The following is a 16,993-nucleotide window of genomic DNA, read 5'->3' as shown; positions in this document are numbered from 1 at the left end:
GCAGGGCCATCTCAGTGAGACCGAGATCCCAATCGATGAGACCGAATTGATTAGGGTTTCTGGCAGTGGCTATGTCAAAGGAACTCGGTGGCTCCGGATAGATCAAATTGGTGGGGCCGAGTTTGACTTTAGGTTTTGGACATATTTGGAATTGAGAAAGTGGTTGAGGGCTTTGGAGCATATCACTAAGCACTTTGAGCAAGTAGACCATTAAGCAACACCTCATCCACTTTTAATAGTATTGGCTTTTCCTATGGACTCAATGTGACCTTGGATCACTAAAATAGAAATGAAGAGTCTTGAGCTTTTGCCAATATTTGTCCTTAGCATTTTGAAGGGGTTCCACATCCTCTTGTCGATGCCATGCCATTGTTCAACTTTTTGAAATGTACTAGATGAAAATATTAGTCCAACAAGAGATATGTTAACATTAATTACCAAAATCACCCAGGGAGCATTTGTGCTTTCAGAAGGCCCTTTTTCCCGATCAATCCCCCCCTCGCTTTCCCCTCCGTTTCCCTCCATTCCCCTTCTCCCCTCTTCTCCCGCCATTCTCCTCCATCTCCCCTCCATCCGGCCGCCATGCACCGAAGAACACACGCCCCTCGCGCCGCTGCCCCCCAAGCCCCCCCTGCCGAGGCAGAGGAAGCCGAGGGTGCCGCCGTCCAAACCACCGGGTATGTCGAACGCCAACTGGAAGGCGGAGGTTTAGTGCCGGGAGGCTGTCACCACCGACCGGCGGAACATGCAAAACACCAAGAAGGCCCGTGACAGGGCGGCAGCGGATCAGGCAGAGGTGTCTCGTGCGGCAGAGCAGGCGGAGGCGTCTCGCGGGGGATGATGAATCCACCCGGCGGGCACGGCCCGCACGCCCCTGGAGCCAGCTGAGCATCGGGTCGCCATAGCCCTGGGGGTGCTCGCCCTCGCCTGGCTACACCGACGGCGACACGCACGACGGGTTCAACCCCAACATCACCTTTCCGCATGGCCACCCCGCCCAGCGCACACCCTCACCCGCACCGGCGACCGCGTGGCTGCAAACATCCATCGAGTAGTGCCTCACCAACGCCAAGACCCGCCACCCAGACGGAATAGAAAACTGAGGCGCGGTGGTCGGCGTTGATGACAAACAACACCGTCAAGCTCGACCTGCTCCGGACCAACGTCGCCGCGAAGAAGAGGAACACCGACCTGGCGTTCCTGATGGGGGGGGACATGTCGACGATGGACAAGCTGAAGGAAATATGCCCTAGAGGGAATAATAAATTTGTTATTTTATATTTCCTTATTCATGATAAAGGTTTATTATTCATGCTAGAATTGTATTGATCGGAAACTTAAATACATGTGTGAATACATAAACAAATATTGTGTCCCTAGTAAGCCTTTACTAGACTAGCTCGTTAATCAAAGATGGTTTAGGTTTCCTAACCATGGACATATGTTGTCATGTGATAATGGGATCACATCATTAGGATAATGATGTGATGGACAAGACCCATCCGTTAGCTTAGCATATTGATCGTTCAGTTTATTGCTATGGCTTAATTCATGTCAAATACATATTCCTTTGACTATGAGATTATGCAACTCCCGAATACTAAAGGAATACCTTGTGTGCTATCAAATGTCACAACGTAACTGGGTGATCATAAAGATGCTCTACAGGTATCTCCGAAGGTATCGAGATTAGGATTTATCACTCCGAGTATCAGAGAGGTATCTGTGGGCCCTCTCGGTAATACACATCATAAGCTTGCAAGTAAATGACTAAGGAGTTAGTTACAAGGTGATGTATGATATGTCCATTTTGCATCATGTTTTCTCACTGTTATTTATGATGTTTTTATCCATAATAATGCTTTTTGGAGTAATTCTAATGCCTTTTCTCTCATAATTTGCAAGGTACACACCAAGAGAGGGAATTCTAGTAGCTGGAAATCTGGACCTGGAAAAGCTACGTTAGGCTACCTGTTCTACAAAACTCCAAAAAAGTTGAAACTTCATGGAGATTTTTATGGAATATTTAAGAACTGTTGGAGCAAATAACTACCAGAGGGGGCCCACCAGGTGGGCACAACCCACCTGGGCGTGCCAGGGAGCTCAGGCGAGCCCTAGTGGGTTGTGCTCACCCAGGCCCACCTCCGGTGCCCATCTTCTGGTATATAGGTCATTTTGACCTATAAAAAATAAGGGGAGGACTTTTGGGATGGAGCGCCGCCGTCTCGAGGCAGAACTTGGGAGGAGCACTTTTGCCCTCCAGCGGAGCGATTCCGCCGGGGAAACTTCCCTCCCGGAGGGGAAATCATCATCATCATCACCACCAACAACTCTCCCATGTTGGGGAGGGAATTCTCCATAAACATCTTCAACAACACCATCTCTTCTCAAACTCTAGTTCATCTCTTATATTCAATACTGTTACCGAACTATAGATTGGTACTTGTGGGTGACTAGTAGTGTTGATTACATCTTGTAGTTGATTACTATATGGTTTATTTGGTGGAAGATTATATGTTCAGATCCAATATGCTATTTAATACCCTCTGATCATGAGCATGTTTATCATTTGTGAGTAGTTACTTTGTTCTTGAGGTCACGGGAGAAATCATGTTGCAAGTAATCATGTGAATTTGATATGTGTTCGATATTTTGATAGTATGTATGTTGTGATTCCCTTAGTGGTGTCATGTGAACATGTCGACTACATGACACTTCACCATATTTGGGCCTAAGGGAATGCATTGTGGAGTAGCAATTAGATGGTGGGTTGCGAGAGTGACAGAAGCTTAAACCCTAGTTTATGCGCTATTCTAAGGGCCGATTGGATCCAAAAGTTTAATGCTATGGTTAGAATTTATTCTTAATACTTTTCTCATAGTTGCGGATGCTTGTGGGAGGGTTAATCATAAGTAGGAGGTTTGTTCAAGTAAGAACAACACCTAAGCACCGGTCCACCCACATATCAAATTATCAAAGTAGCGAACACAAATTAAACCAACATGAAAAGTGACTAGATGAAATTCCCGTGTACCCTCAAGAACGCTTTGCTTATCATAAGAGACCGTTTTGGCCTGTCCTTTGCCTCAAAAGGATTGGGCTACCTTGCTGCACTTTTGTTACTACTATCGTTACTTGCTCGTTACAAATTATCTTGCTATCAAACTACTCTGCTACTTACAATTTCAGCACTTGCAGACATTACCTTACTGAAATACTTGTCATTTCCTTCTGCTCCTCGTTGGGTTCGACACTCTTACTTATCGAAAAGAGCTACAATTGATCCCCTATACTTGTGGGTCATCAAGGCTATTTTCTGGCGCGTTGCCGGGAGTGAAGCGCCTTTGGTAAGTGGAATTTGGTAAGGAAACATTTATATAGTGTGCTGAAATTTATTGTCACTTGTTACTATGGAAAACAATCCTTTGAGGGGTTTGTTCGGGGTATCTTCACCTCGACCGGAACCACAATTAGCTACCCCTCAACCTACTGCACCTACTAAAATATTGAATATGAAATTCCTTCGGGTATGATAGAACAACTGCTAGCTAATCCTTATGCAGGAGATGGAACCGAACATCCTGATATGCACTTGATATATGTAGAACAAATTTGTGGATTGTTTAAGCTTGCAGGTTTACCCAGGAGATGAAGTTATGAAGAAGGTTTTCCCTTTATCTTTGAAGGGAAAAGCATTGGCATGGTATAGGCTATGCGATGATATTGGATCTTGGAATTGGAATCGTTTGAAATTGGAGTTCCACCAAAATATCCTATGCATCTAGTTCATCGTGATCGGAATTATATATATAATTTTTGGCCTCGTGAAGGAGAAAGTATCGCTCTAGCTTGGGGGAGGCTTAAGTCAATGTTATATTCATGCCCCAATCATGAGCTCTCAAGAGAAATTATTATCCAGAATTTTTATGCTCGGCTTTCTCGTAATGATCAAACCATGCTTGATACTTCTTGTGCTGGTTCTTTTATGAAGAAGACTATTGAATTCCGGTGGGATCTTTTGGAAAGAATTAAATGCAACTCTGAAGATTGGGAACTCGACGTAAGGTAAAGAGTCAGGTATTAAACTTAAGTATGATTGTGTTAAATCTTTTATGGATACCGATGCTTTTCAAAAGTTTAGCACTAAATATGGACTTGACTCTGAGATAGTAGCCTCCTTTTGTGAATCATTTGCTACTCATGTTGATCTCCCTAAAGAGAAGTGGTTTAAATATCACCCACCTATTAAAGAAGAAATTAAAGAACCAGTACCAGTTAAAGAAGAAACTATACTTATAATGTTGATCCAGTTGTTCCTTCTGCTTATATTGAGAAACCACCTTTCCCTGTTAGGATAAAGGAACATGCTAAAGTTTCAACTGTGGTTAACAAAAGCTATATTAGAACACCTAAACCTGATGAACAAATTAAAGTAGAACCTAGTATTGCTATGGTTAAAGATCTCTTAGAAGAAGATATGGATGGGCATGTTATTTACTTCTGTGAAGAAGCTGCTAGAATTGCCAAACCTGATAAAAAGATAAACATAGACTGTTGTTGGCATGCCCGTCATCTAGTTAAAATAGGAGATCACTGTTATCATGGTTTATGTGACATAGGTGCTAGTGTGAGTGCTATTCCTTATACCTTATATCAAGAAATTATGAATGACATAGCACCCGCAGAGATAGAAGACATAGATGTTACTATTAAACTTGCTAATAGAGACACTATATCACCAATTGGGATTGTTAGAGATGTTGAAGTCTTGTGTGGGAAAATAAAATACCCTACTGATTTTCTTGTTCTTGGTTCCCCACAAGATGACTTTTGTCCCATTATCTTTGGTAGACCTTTCTTGAACACCGTTAATGCTAGAAATAGATTGTGAGAAACAAACTGTCGGTGTTAGTTTTGGTGATGAGTCTCATGAGTTTAATTTTTCCAAGTTTAGTAGAAAGCTTCATGAAAAAGAATTGCCTAGTAAGGATGAATTAATTGGTCTTGCTTCTATTGTGTACCACCTACAGATCCTTTAGAACAATATTTGCTAGACCATGAAAATGATTTACATATGCATGAAAGAAATGAAATAGATAAAATTTTCTTTGAATAACGTCCTCTACTTAAACGCAATTTGCCTATTGAATCTCTAGGAGGTCCTCCTCCACCTAAAGGTGATCCTGTGTTTGAATTAAAACAATTGCCAGACACTTTAAAATATGCTTATCTTGATGAAAAGAAAATATATCCTGTTATTATTAGTGCTAACCTTTCAGAACCTGAAGAAGAAAGATCATTGGAAGTTCTAAGGAAGCACCGAGCTGCTATTGGATATACTCTTGATGATTTAAAGGGCATTAGTACCACTCTATGTCAGCACAAAATTAATATGGAACATGATGCTAAACCCGTTGTTGATCACCAATGTCGGTTAAATCCAAAAATGAAGGAAGTGGTAAGAACGGAAATATTAAAACTTCTGGAGAAGCAGGTAATAATTCTATCCTATAGCTGATAGTAGAATGGGTAAGTCTTGTTCATTGTGTTCCTAAGAAAGGAGGTATAAAACTGATGTTCCTAATGATAAGAATGAACTTATTCCACAAAGAATTGTTACAGGCTATAGAATGGTAATTGATTTTAGAAAATTAAACAAAGCAACTAGAAAAGATCATTACCCTTTGCCTTTTATTGATCAAATGCTTGAAAGATTATCTAAGCACACACACTTTTGCTTCCTTGATGGATATTCTGGCTTTTCACAAATACCTGTTTCTCAACCTGATCAAGAAAAGACCACTTTTACTTGTCCTTTTGGAATCTATGCTTATAGACGTGTGCCTTTTGGTTATTGTAATGCACCTGCTACCTTTCAAAGGTGTATGACTGCTATATTCTCTGACTTTTGTGAAAAGATTGTTGAGGTTTTCATGGATGACTTTTCTGTTTATGGGAAGTCTTTTGATGATTGTTTAAGCAATCTTGATCGAGTTCTGCAGAGATGTGAACAAACAGAACTTGTCTTGAATTGGGAGAAGTGCCACTTTATGGTTAATGAAGGCATTGTCTTGGGTCATAAAGTTTCTGAAAGAGGTATTGAAGTGGACAAAGCTAAGGTTAATGCAATTGTGAAAATGCCATGTCCTAAAGATATAAAAGGTATTCATAGTTTCTTAGGTCATGCTAGTTTCTATAGGAGATTTATCAAAGACTTCTCAAAAATTTCTAGGGCTCTTACGAGTCTCTTGCAATAGGATATTCCTTTTTTTATGATGATTGTTTAGAAGCCTTTGAAACACTTAAGAAAGCTTTAATTTCCGCACCTATTGTTCAACCACCTGATTGGAATTTACCTTTTGAAATTATGTGTGATGCTAGTGATTATGCTGTTGGTGCTGCTATAGGACAAAGAGTTGATAAAAACCTGATAACCCACAAGTATAGGGGATCGCAACAGTTTTTGAGGGTAAAGTATTCAACCCAAATTTATTGATTCGACACAAGGGGAGCCAAAGAATATTCTCAAGTATTAGCAGCTGAGTTGTCAATTCAACCACACCTGGAAACTTAATATCTGCAGCAAAGTATTTAGTAGCAAAGTAATATGATAGTAGTGGTAATGGGCAAAGTAAGTAATTTTGGTTTTATAGTGATTGTAACAGTAGCAACGGAAAAGTAAATAAGCGAAGAACAATATATGAAAAGCTCGTAGGCATGGATCAGTGATGGAGAATTATGCCGGATGCGATATCATGCAACAATTATAACATAGGGTGACACAGAACTAGCTCCAATTCATCAATGTAATGTAGGCATGTATTCCGAATATAGTCATACGTGCTTATGGAAAAGAACTTGCATGACATCTTTTGTCCTACCCTCCCGTGGCAGCGGGGTCCTATTGGAAACTAAAGGATATTAAGGCCTCCTTTTAATAGAGTACCGGAACAAAGCATTAACACATAGTGAATACATGAACTCCTCAAACTACGTCATCACCGGTAAGTATCCCGATTATTGTCACTTCGGGGTTAACGGATCATAACACATAATAGGTGACTATAGACTTGCAAGATAGGATCAAGAACTCTCATATATTGATGAAAACATAATAGGTTCAGATCTGAAATCATGGCACTCGGGCCCTAGTGACAAGCATTAAGCATAGCAAAGTCATAGCAACATCAATCTCAGAACATAGTGGATACTAGGGATCAAACCCTAACAAAACTAACTCGATTACATGATAAATCTCATCCAACCCATCACCGTCCAGCAAGCCTACGATGGAATTACTCACGCACGGCGGTGAGCATCATGAAATTGGTGATGGAGGAAGGTTGATGATGACGATGGCGACGGATTCCCCTCTCCGAAGCCCCGAACGGACTCCAGATCAGCCCTCCCGAGAGAGTTTAGGGCTTGGCGGCGGCTCCGTATCGTAAAACGCGATGAATCCTTCTCTCTGATTTTTTTCTCCCCGAACACGAATATATGGAGTTGGAGTTGAGGTCGGTGGAGCGTCAGGGGGCCCACGAGGCAGGGGCGCCCAGGGGGTAGGCGCGCCCCCACCCTCGTGGACAGGGTGTGGGCCCCCTGACGTGGATTTTCTTCCAGTATTTTTTATATATTCCAAAAATAATCTCCGTTGATTTTCAGGTCATTCCGAGAACTTTTATTTCTGCACAAAAATAACACCATGGCAATTCTGCTGAAAACAGCGTCAGTCCGGGTTAGTTCCATTCAAATCATGCAAGTTAGAGTCCAAAACAAGGGCAAAAGTGTTTGGAAAAGTAGATACGATGGAGACGTATCAACTCCCCAAGCTTAAACCTTTGCTTGTCCTCAAGCAATTCAGTTGATAAACTGAAAGTGATAAAGAAAAACTTTTACAAACTCTGTTTGCTCTTGTTGTTGTAAATATGTAAAGCCAGCATTCAAGTTTTCAGCAAAGATTATGAACTAACCATATTCACAATAACATTTAGGTCTCATGTTTACTCATATCAATGGCATAATCAGCTAGCGAGCAATAATAACAAATCTCGGATGACAACACTTTCTCAAAACAATCATGATATGATATAACAAGATGGTATCTCGCTAGCCCTTTCTGAGACCGCAAAACATAAATGCAGAGCACCTTTAAAGATCAAGGACTGACTAGACATTGTAATTCATGGTAAAAGAGATCCAGTCAAGTCATACTCAATGTAAACTAACAGTAATGGATGCAAATGACAAGTGCTCTCCAACTGGTGCTTTTTAATAAGAGGATGATGACTCAACATAAAAGTAAATAGATAGGCCCTTCGCAGAGGGAAGCAGGGATTTGTAGAGGTGCCAGAGCTCGGTTTTGAAATAGATATGAATAATATTTTGAGCGGTATACTTTCATTGTCAACATAACAACCGAGAGATCTCGATATCTTCCATGCTACACACATTATAGGGTTCCCAAACAGAATGGTAAAGTTTATACTCCCCCTCCACCAACAAGCATCAATCCATGGCTTGCTCGAAACAACGAGTGCCTCCAACTAACAAGAGTCCCGGGAGTTTTGTTTGCAATTATTTTGATTTGATTTGCATAAAGCATGGGACTGGGCATCCCGGTGACCAGCCATTTTCTCGTGAGTGAGGAGCGGAGTCCACTCCTCTTGAGAATAACCCGCCTAACATGGAAGATACAAACATCCCTAGTTGATACATGAGCTATTCGAGCATACAAAACAGAATGTTTATTTGAAGGTTTAGAGTTTGGCACATACAAATTTACTTGGAACGGCAGGTAGATACCGTATATAGGTAGGTATGGTGGACTCATATGGAACAACTTTGGGGTTTATGGAGTTGGATGCATAAGCAGTATTCCCGCTTAGTACAAGTGAAGGCTAGAAAAAGACTGGGAAGCGACCAGCTAGAGAGCGACAACAGTCATGAACATGCATTAAAATTAATCAACACCGAATGCAAGCATGAGTAGGATATAATGCACCATGAACATAAATATCGTAGAGGCTATGTTGATTTTGTTTCAACTACATGCGTGAACATGTGCCAAGTCAAGCCACTCGAATCGTTCAAAAGAGGATACCACCCTATCATACCACATCACAACCATTTTAATAGCATGTTGGCACGCAAGGTAAACCATTATAAGCTCCTAGCTAATTAAGCATGGCATAAGCAACTATAATCTCTAATTGTCATTGCAAACATGTTTATTCATAATAGGCTGAATCAGGAACGATGAACTAATCATATTTACAAAAACAAGAGAGGTCGAGTTCATACCAGCTTTTCTCATCTCAATAAGTTCATCATATAATCATCATTATTGCCTTTCACTTGCACGACCGAATAGTGTGGATAATAATAATAGTGCACGTGCATTGGACTAAGCTGGAATCTGCAAGCATTCAATTCAAGAGAGAAGACAAGGTAATATGGGCTCTTTGTTAGATCAACAATAATGCATATAAGAGCCACTTCAACATTTTCATGGTCTTCTCCTCTCGACCCCCAAAGAAAGAAAAGAAATAAACTATTTACACGGGAAAGCTCCCAACAAGCAAAAGAAGAACGAGAAATCTTTTTGGTTTCTTTTAATTATTACTACTACAAGCATGAAAAGTAAACTAGCTAAAAGCTACAACTATTTTTTTGTTTTTCTTAAGGTTTATCAAACACACAAGAAGAAAGCATAAAAAGGGAAATAAACTAGCATGGATATTACAATGAAAAAGTATGAGCACCGACAACTAGCATGAGTGTGTGAACATGAATGTAATGTCGGTGAGAATACGTACTCCCCCAAGCTTAGGCTTTTGGCCTAAGTTGGTCTATGGCCACGGCTGGCCTGGCGGATATCCAAAGTAATAGTTGGGGTCGTACTGAGAAGGAGCCTCGGGTTGCCACTGGTTGGCAATCTCCTCCGGATCCCACTGGTAAACAGACTGTCGTGAAGGATCAAATTGTGGTTCCGGCTCTGGCTCTGTAGCTGATGTGGGGTTTCGGTAGGCGTGAATGGCCTCCGGCGGAACAAGGTACTTGCCTGCAGATAAGTCAAACAAGGAAGGAGCAGGCAAAGTGATAGTCTCAGGGTGATTTTTATCAAAAATCAGCTTGTACTTAAGCATCTTTTCCTTATTCTTAACGATAAAATCATGTGCTACCATACTCTTATAGTCTAGAAAAACAGGAGGCAACAACTTCTCTTCTCATAATGTCTAATAGGTATGTTAAAATGTGCAGCGAGGCGCGAGGCAAAGATACCTCCCAAGATGGGGCCCTTAGTACGGTTCAGATTTAACCGCTTTGCAACAATAGCGCCCATACTAAATGTGTCATCACAGAACAAGGCATGGCACAAAATAACAATATCAGGGGCACTAAGGTTGCCACAGTTTCCGCGACCAATCAAGCATCTACTAGCAAATATTGCAAAGTAACGTAGAACAGGAAAATGTATGCTAGTAATTCTTGCATCGGAAACCTTCCTAGTTTCCCCTACACAATCATATCAATAAACCCTTCCACATCACTACGATGTGGTTCTTCTATGCTGCCTGTAAAGGGTATCTTACAGACCGGCATAAATCAAAAAGGACATCTCCTTATACTCATCATATAAATAGAAATCCACCGAAGGTGGTGACCTCCTAGCATGGAAATGAAAATTTTGCACAAAAATATTAGTGAGTAAGAGATACTGTTCGCGTTGGTCGTGGAGGAAGTCGGTGAGGCCTGCATTCTCAGCCAACTCATAAAATCATCATAAATCCCGGCTGCTCTCAAGAAATTCATCACAAGGCCATTCACACGGCCGAACTTCCGCGGTGCGAGGGAGATTATATTTGGGCCTCTTATCCTCCTCACTTTGCTTATCCTTCGAGCTTCGGCTCGATGAGCCCCTCAAAAATCTCTTCATCTTTTCTGAAAATTTCTGAAATTTTTGTAACTTCAAAATAAAAGTGAACCAAACTCAACAAAATTGATAGCAACTACTCCCACAAGTGCCTAGAGACTATATCATCCATTAAAACTACTTTTGACCATATAAATTTGACATGCAAGCTCAAGAACAGGGTCACCTAAGCAACAAAAATTTTCAATGAATAAAGCACTAGAACAAAAACTAATTGGACCATTGGAGGGAGTCACATACCAAAGAACAATCCCCAAAGCAGTTTTGTTGAATGGAGCTTTGAGCTAGGAGATCGAAAAATGGCAGCAAGATGAGTTAGAACTCGTGTTTGAGCTGGGATGTGATTTTTTTGGGAGGAAGAAGGGAGTGTGTGTAGCTGGAATAAGTGGAGGGGACCCACGTGGGGTCCACGAGGCAGGGGGACACACCCAGGGGGTAGGGCGCGCCCTCCACCCCTTGTGGCACGTGGCTGCTCCCCGTTGCGTGGTTTTTAGTGCCAGACATTCTATAATATCTAGAAAAAACATCAATTTAATTTTCAGGGCAATTGGAGAACTTTTGTTTTTGGGGTATTTTTTATTGCATGGATAATTCAGAAAACAGACAGAAAATACTAATTTTGCTTTATTTAATATAAATAACAGAAAGTAAAAAGAGGGTACAGAGAGTTGTGTTTTCTGACTTCACCCATCTCATGCTCATCAAAAGGAATCACTAACAAGGTTGATCAGGTCTTGTTAACAAACTCATTTCGAATAACATGAAACCAGAGAAATTTCGAATAACACTAGGTTACCTCAACGGGGATATGCACGTCCCCAACAATAAGAATATCATATTTCTTCTTGACAGTAGGAAGAGGAAATTCAAAACCTCCAATAGTATTTGTTGAAATTTTTCCAATAGAATTGATACTGTGGACTTGAGGTTGTTTCCTTGGAAAGTGTACCGTATGCTCATTACCATTAACATGAAAAGTGACATTGCCTTTGGTGCAATCAATAAAAGCCCCTGCAGTATTCAAAAATAATAATAGACATACTATCGTCCTCGAGAATATCAAGAATAACAAAGTCCGTTAAAATAGTAACGTTTGCAACCACAACAGGCACATCCTCACAAATACCGACAGGTATAGTAGTTGATTTATCAGCCATTTGCATAGATATTTCAGTAGGTGTCAACTTATTCAAATCAAGTGTACGATATAAAGAGAGAGGCATAACACTAACACCGCCTCCAAGATCACATAAAGCAGTTTTAACATAGTTTCTTTTAATGGAGTGATGACCCACAAGTATAGGGGATCTATAGTAGTCCTTTCGATAATTAAGAGTGTCGAACCCAACGAGCAGCAGAAGGAAATGATAAGCGGTTTTCAGCAAGGTATTCTCTGCAAGCACTGAAATTATTGGTAATAGATAGTTTTGTGATAAAGTAATTGGTAACGAGTAGAAAGTAATAAAAGTAAATAAGGTGCAGCAAGATGGACCAATCCTTTTTGTAGCAAAGGACAAGCCTGGAGAAACTCTTATATGAAGGAAAGCATTCCCGAGGACACATGGGAATTATCATCAAGCTAGGTTTCATCACGTTCATATGGTTCGCATTCGGTACTTTGATAATTTGATATGTGGGTGGACCGGTGCTTGGGTACTGTCCTTACTTGGACAAGCATCCCACTTATAATTAACCCCTATTGCAAGCATCTGCAACTACAACAGAAGTATTAAGGTAAACCTAACCATAGCAAGAAACATATGGATCCAAATCAGCCCCTTACGAAGCAACGCATAAACTAGGGTTCAAGCTTCTGCCACTCTAGCAACCCATCATCTACTTATTGCTTCCCTATGCCTCCCTCTAGGCCCAAACAATGGTGAAGTGTCATGTAGTCGACGTTCACATGAAACCACTAGAGGGATGACAACATACATCTCATCAAAATATCGAACGAATACCAAAGTCACATGACTACTAGTAGCAAGACTTCTCCCATGTCCTCAGGAACAAACGTAACTACTCAAAAAGCATATTAATGTTCATAATCAGAGGGGTATTAATATGCATATTGGATCTGAACATATGATCTTCCACCAAGTAAACCAACTAGCATCAACTACAATGAGTAATCAACACTACTAGCAACCCACAAGTACCAATCTGAGGTTTGGATACAAAGATTGGATTACAAGAGATGAACTAGGGTTTGCGATGAGGATGGTGCTGGTGAGATGTTGGATGGAGATTGACCCCCTCCCTATTGAGGAGGATCGTTGGTGATGATCGATGGTGGATGATTTCCCCCCTCCCGGGGGAAGTTTCCCTGGCTAGAACAGCTCTGCCGGAAGCCCTAGATTTTGGTTCTGCCAAGGTTCCACCTTGTGCGGCAGAGTTTCGTCTCGTAAGCTTGCTTATGATTTTTCTCACGGAAGACCTCATATAGCAGAAGATGGGCATCGGAGGGCCACCAGGGGGCCACGAGGCAGGGGGGCGTGCCCCCACCCTCGTGGCTGGTGGGTGGCCCCCCTCTGGTACTTCTTGCGCTCAGTATTTTTTATATATTCTAGAAATAACTTTCGTGAAGTTTCAGGACTTTTGGAGCTGTGCAGAATAGGTCTCTGATATTTGCGCCTTTTCCAGCCCAGAATCCCAGCTGCCGGCATTCTCCCTCTTCATGTAAACCTTGTAAAATAAGAGAGAATACACCTAAGTATTGTGACATAATGTGTAATAACAGCCCATAAGGCAATAAATATCGATATAAAAGCATGGTGCAAAATCTGGGAGTCTGGGAGTCCTGGATTCGGGGGTCTCCGTACAGCCGGACTATATCCTTTGGCCGGACTGTTGGACTATGAAGATACAAGATTGAAGACTTCGTCCCGTGTCCGGATGGGACTCTCCTTGGCGTGGAAGGCAAGCTTGGCAATACGGATATGTAGATCTCCTTCCTTGTAACCGACTCTGTGTAACCCTAGCCCCCTCCAGTGTCTATATAAACCAGAGGGTTTAGTCCGTAGGACAACAACAACCATACCATAGGCTAGCTTCTAGGGTTTAGCCTCTACGATCTCGTGGTAGATCAACTCTTGTAATACTCATATCATCAAGATCAATCAAGCAGGACATAGGGTATTACCTCCATCGAGAGGGCCCGAACCTGGGTAAACATCGTGTCCCCCGCCTCCTGTTACCATCCGCCTTAGATGCACAGTTCAGGACCCCCTACCCAAGATCCGCCGGTTTTGGACACCGACAACAACCCTGGCAGAAAGCAGGTCGAAACAAGAACAGGAGATTTTTGCGTGATACAGTGGTCAAAACCTTCGGGAGATTATATAATGAATTTTTACCGACCAAAAGAAGTATTGTGGAAGAAAACGTAGTCCGGAAAGCGCACGAGGTGCCCAAGAGGTAGGGGGCGCGCCCTCCACCCTCGTGGAAGCCCCGTGTCCTTTCCGGTCTGCTTCTTATTTTCTTATTTTTTTATATATTCCAAAATGGAGAAATATTGCCATTAGAACTGTTTTGGAGTCGGTTTACTTACCGTACCACGTACCTATTCCTTTTTGGAGTCTGAAACGTTCCGGAAAGTGTCCCTTATGTATTCCTCCGGGGTTATAGTTTCAATAACATCAGTTTCAACATTTATGGGATTACCTGAGATATAATGTTTGATTCTTTGACCATTTCACCACCCTCGATTTGTGCCTTCGAAGTTGTTGATTTTTATGGCACCGGAACGATAGACCTCCTCGATGACGTAAGGACCTTCCCATTTAGAGAGAAGTTTTCCTGCAAAAAATCTTAAACGAGAGTTGTATAGCAATACATAATCACCTACATTAAACTCACGCTTTTGTATCCTTTTATCATGCCATCTTTTAACTTTTTCTTTAAACAGCTTGGCATTTTCATAAGCCTGGGTTCTCCATTCATCAAGTGAGCTAATGTCAAATAACCTCTTCTCACGCAAGTTTGAAGTCATAGTTGAGCTCTTTAATAGCCCAATATGCCTTATGTTCTAATTCAAGAGGTAAGTGACATGCTTTACCATAAACCATTTTATACGGAGACATACCCATAGGATTTTTATATGCAGTTCTATAGGCCCATAATGCATCATCAAGTTTCTTGGACCAATTCTTTCTAGATCTATTAACAGTCTTTTGCAAAATTAATTTGAGCTCTCTGTTACTCAATTCTACTTGACCACTAGACTGTGTTGATATGGAGATGCAATTCTATGATTAACATCATACTTAGCAAGCATTTTACGAAAGGCACCATGAATAAAATGTGAACCACCATCAGTCATTAAATATCTAGGGACTCCAAACCTCGGAAAAATAACTTCTTTAAGCATCTTAATAGAGGTGTTATGATCAGCACTACTAGTTGGAATAGCTTCTACCCACTTAGTAACGTAATCAACAACAACTAAAATATGTGTATACCCATTAGAGGAAGGAAAAGGTCCCATATAATCAAAGCCCCAAACATCAAATGGTTCAATAACAAGTGAATAATTCATAGGCATTTCTTGACGTCTACTAATATTACCAATTCTTTGACATTCATCACAAGACAAGACAAACTTACGGGCATCCTTGAAGAGAGTAGGCCAATAAAAACCGGATTGCAATACCTTGTGTGCAGTTCTATCTCCAGCATGGTGTCCTCCATAGCTTTGGAGTGACACTTGCGTAGGATCTGTTCCTGTTCATGCTCAGGTACACAACGTCTAATAACACCATCTACTCCTTCTTTATAAATATGTGGGTCATCCCAAAAGTAATGCCTCAAATCATAGAAGAACTTTTTCTTTTGCTGGTATGTGAAACTAGGTGGTATAAATTTAGCAACAATGTAATTAGCATAATCAGCATACCATGGAGCAGTATGAGAAGCATTTATGACATTTAATTGTTCATAGGAAAGCTATCATCAATAGGTAGTGGGTCATCAAGAACATTCTCTAACCTAGACAAGTTGTCTGCAACGGGGTTCTCAGCTCCCTTTCTATCAATGATATGCAAATCAAATTCTTGTAGCAGGAGAACCCATCTAATAAGTCTAGGTTTAGCATCTTTCTTTTCCATAAGATATTTAATAGCAGCATGATCAGTGTGAATAGTTACTTTAGAATCAACAATATAAGGTCTGAACTTATCACAAGCAAATACAACTGCTAAAATTCTTTTTCAGTAGTAGCATAATTTCTCTAGGCATTGTCTAGAGTTTTACTAGCATATTGAATAACATTTAATTTCTTATCAACTCTTTGTCCCTAGAACAGCACCCACATAATCACTAGCATCACACATAATTTCAAAGGTAAATTCCAATCAGGTGGCTGAACAATAGGTGCAGAAATCAAAGCTTTCTTAAGTATTTCAAATGCTTCTACACAATCATCATCAAAGACAAAAGGAATATCTTTTTGTAATAGGTTAGTCAGAGGCCGAGAAATTTTTGAGAAGTCCTTAATGAACCTCCTATAAAAACCGGCATGACCAAAGGAAACTTCTTATACCTTTGATGTCCTTGGGACACGACATCTTTTCAATAGCATCAACTTTAGCTTTATCAACTTCAATACCTCTTTCAGAAATTTTATGCCCCAAGACAATACCTTCATTAACCATAAAGTGGCACTTCTCCCAATTCAAGACAAGATTAGTTTCTTCACATCTCTGCAAAACTCGATCAAGGTTGCTCAAGCAATCATCAAAAGAGGATCCATAAACGGAGAAATCGTCCATGAAAACCTCACAAATCTTTTCACAAAAGTCAGAGAATATAGCCATCATGCATCTTTGAAAGGTAGCAGGTGCATTACATAAACCAAAAGGCATACGTCTATAAGCAAAGGTACCGAAAGGGCAAGTAAAAGTGGTCTTTGCTTGATCATCAGCTGACACAGGTATTTGAGAGAAACCAGAGTAACCATCTAGAAAGCAAAAATGTGTATGTTTGGATAATCTTTCTAGCATTTGATCAATAAAAGGCAAAGGGTAATGATCTTTTTTAGTAGCTTTATTTAATTTGCGGAAA

This window comes from Triticum urartu, chromosome 5 (assembly GCF_003073215.2).
Source record: "Triticum urartu cultivar G1812 chromosome 5, Tu2.1, whole genome shotgun sequence".
NCBI classification, from domain to species: domain Eukaryota; kingdom Viridiplantae; phylum Streptophyta; class Magnoliopsida; order Poales; family Poaceae; genus Triticum; species Triticum urartu.
The sequence above is the reverse complement of the archived record's forward strand: the minus strand, read 5'-3'. Positions refer to the sequence as shown.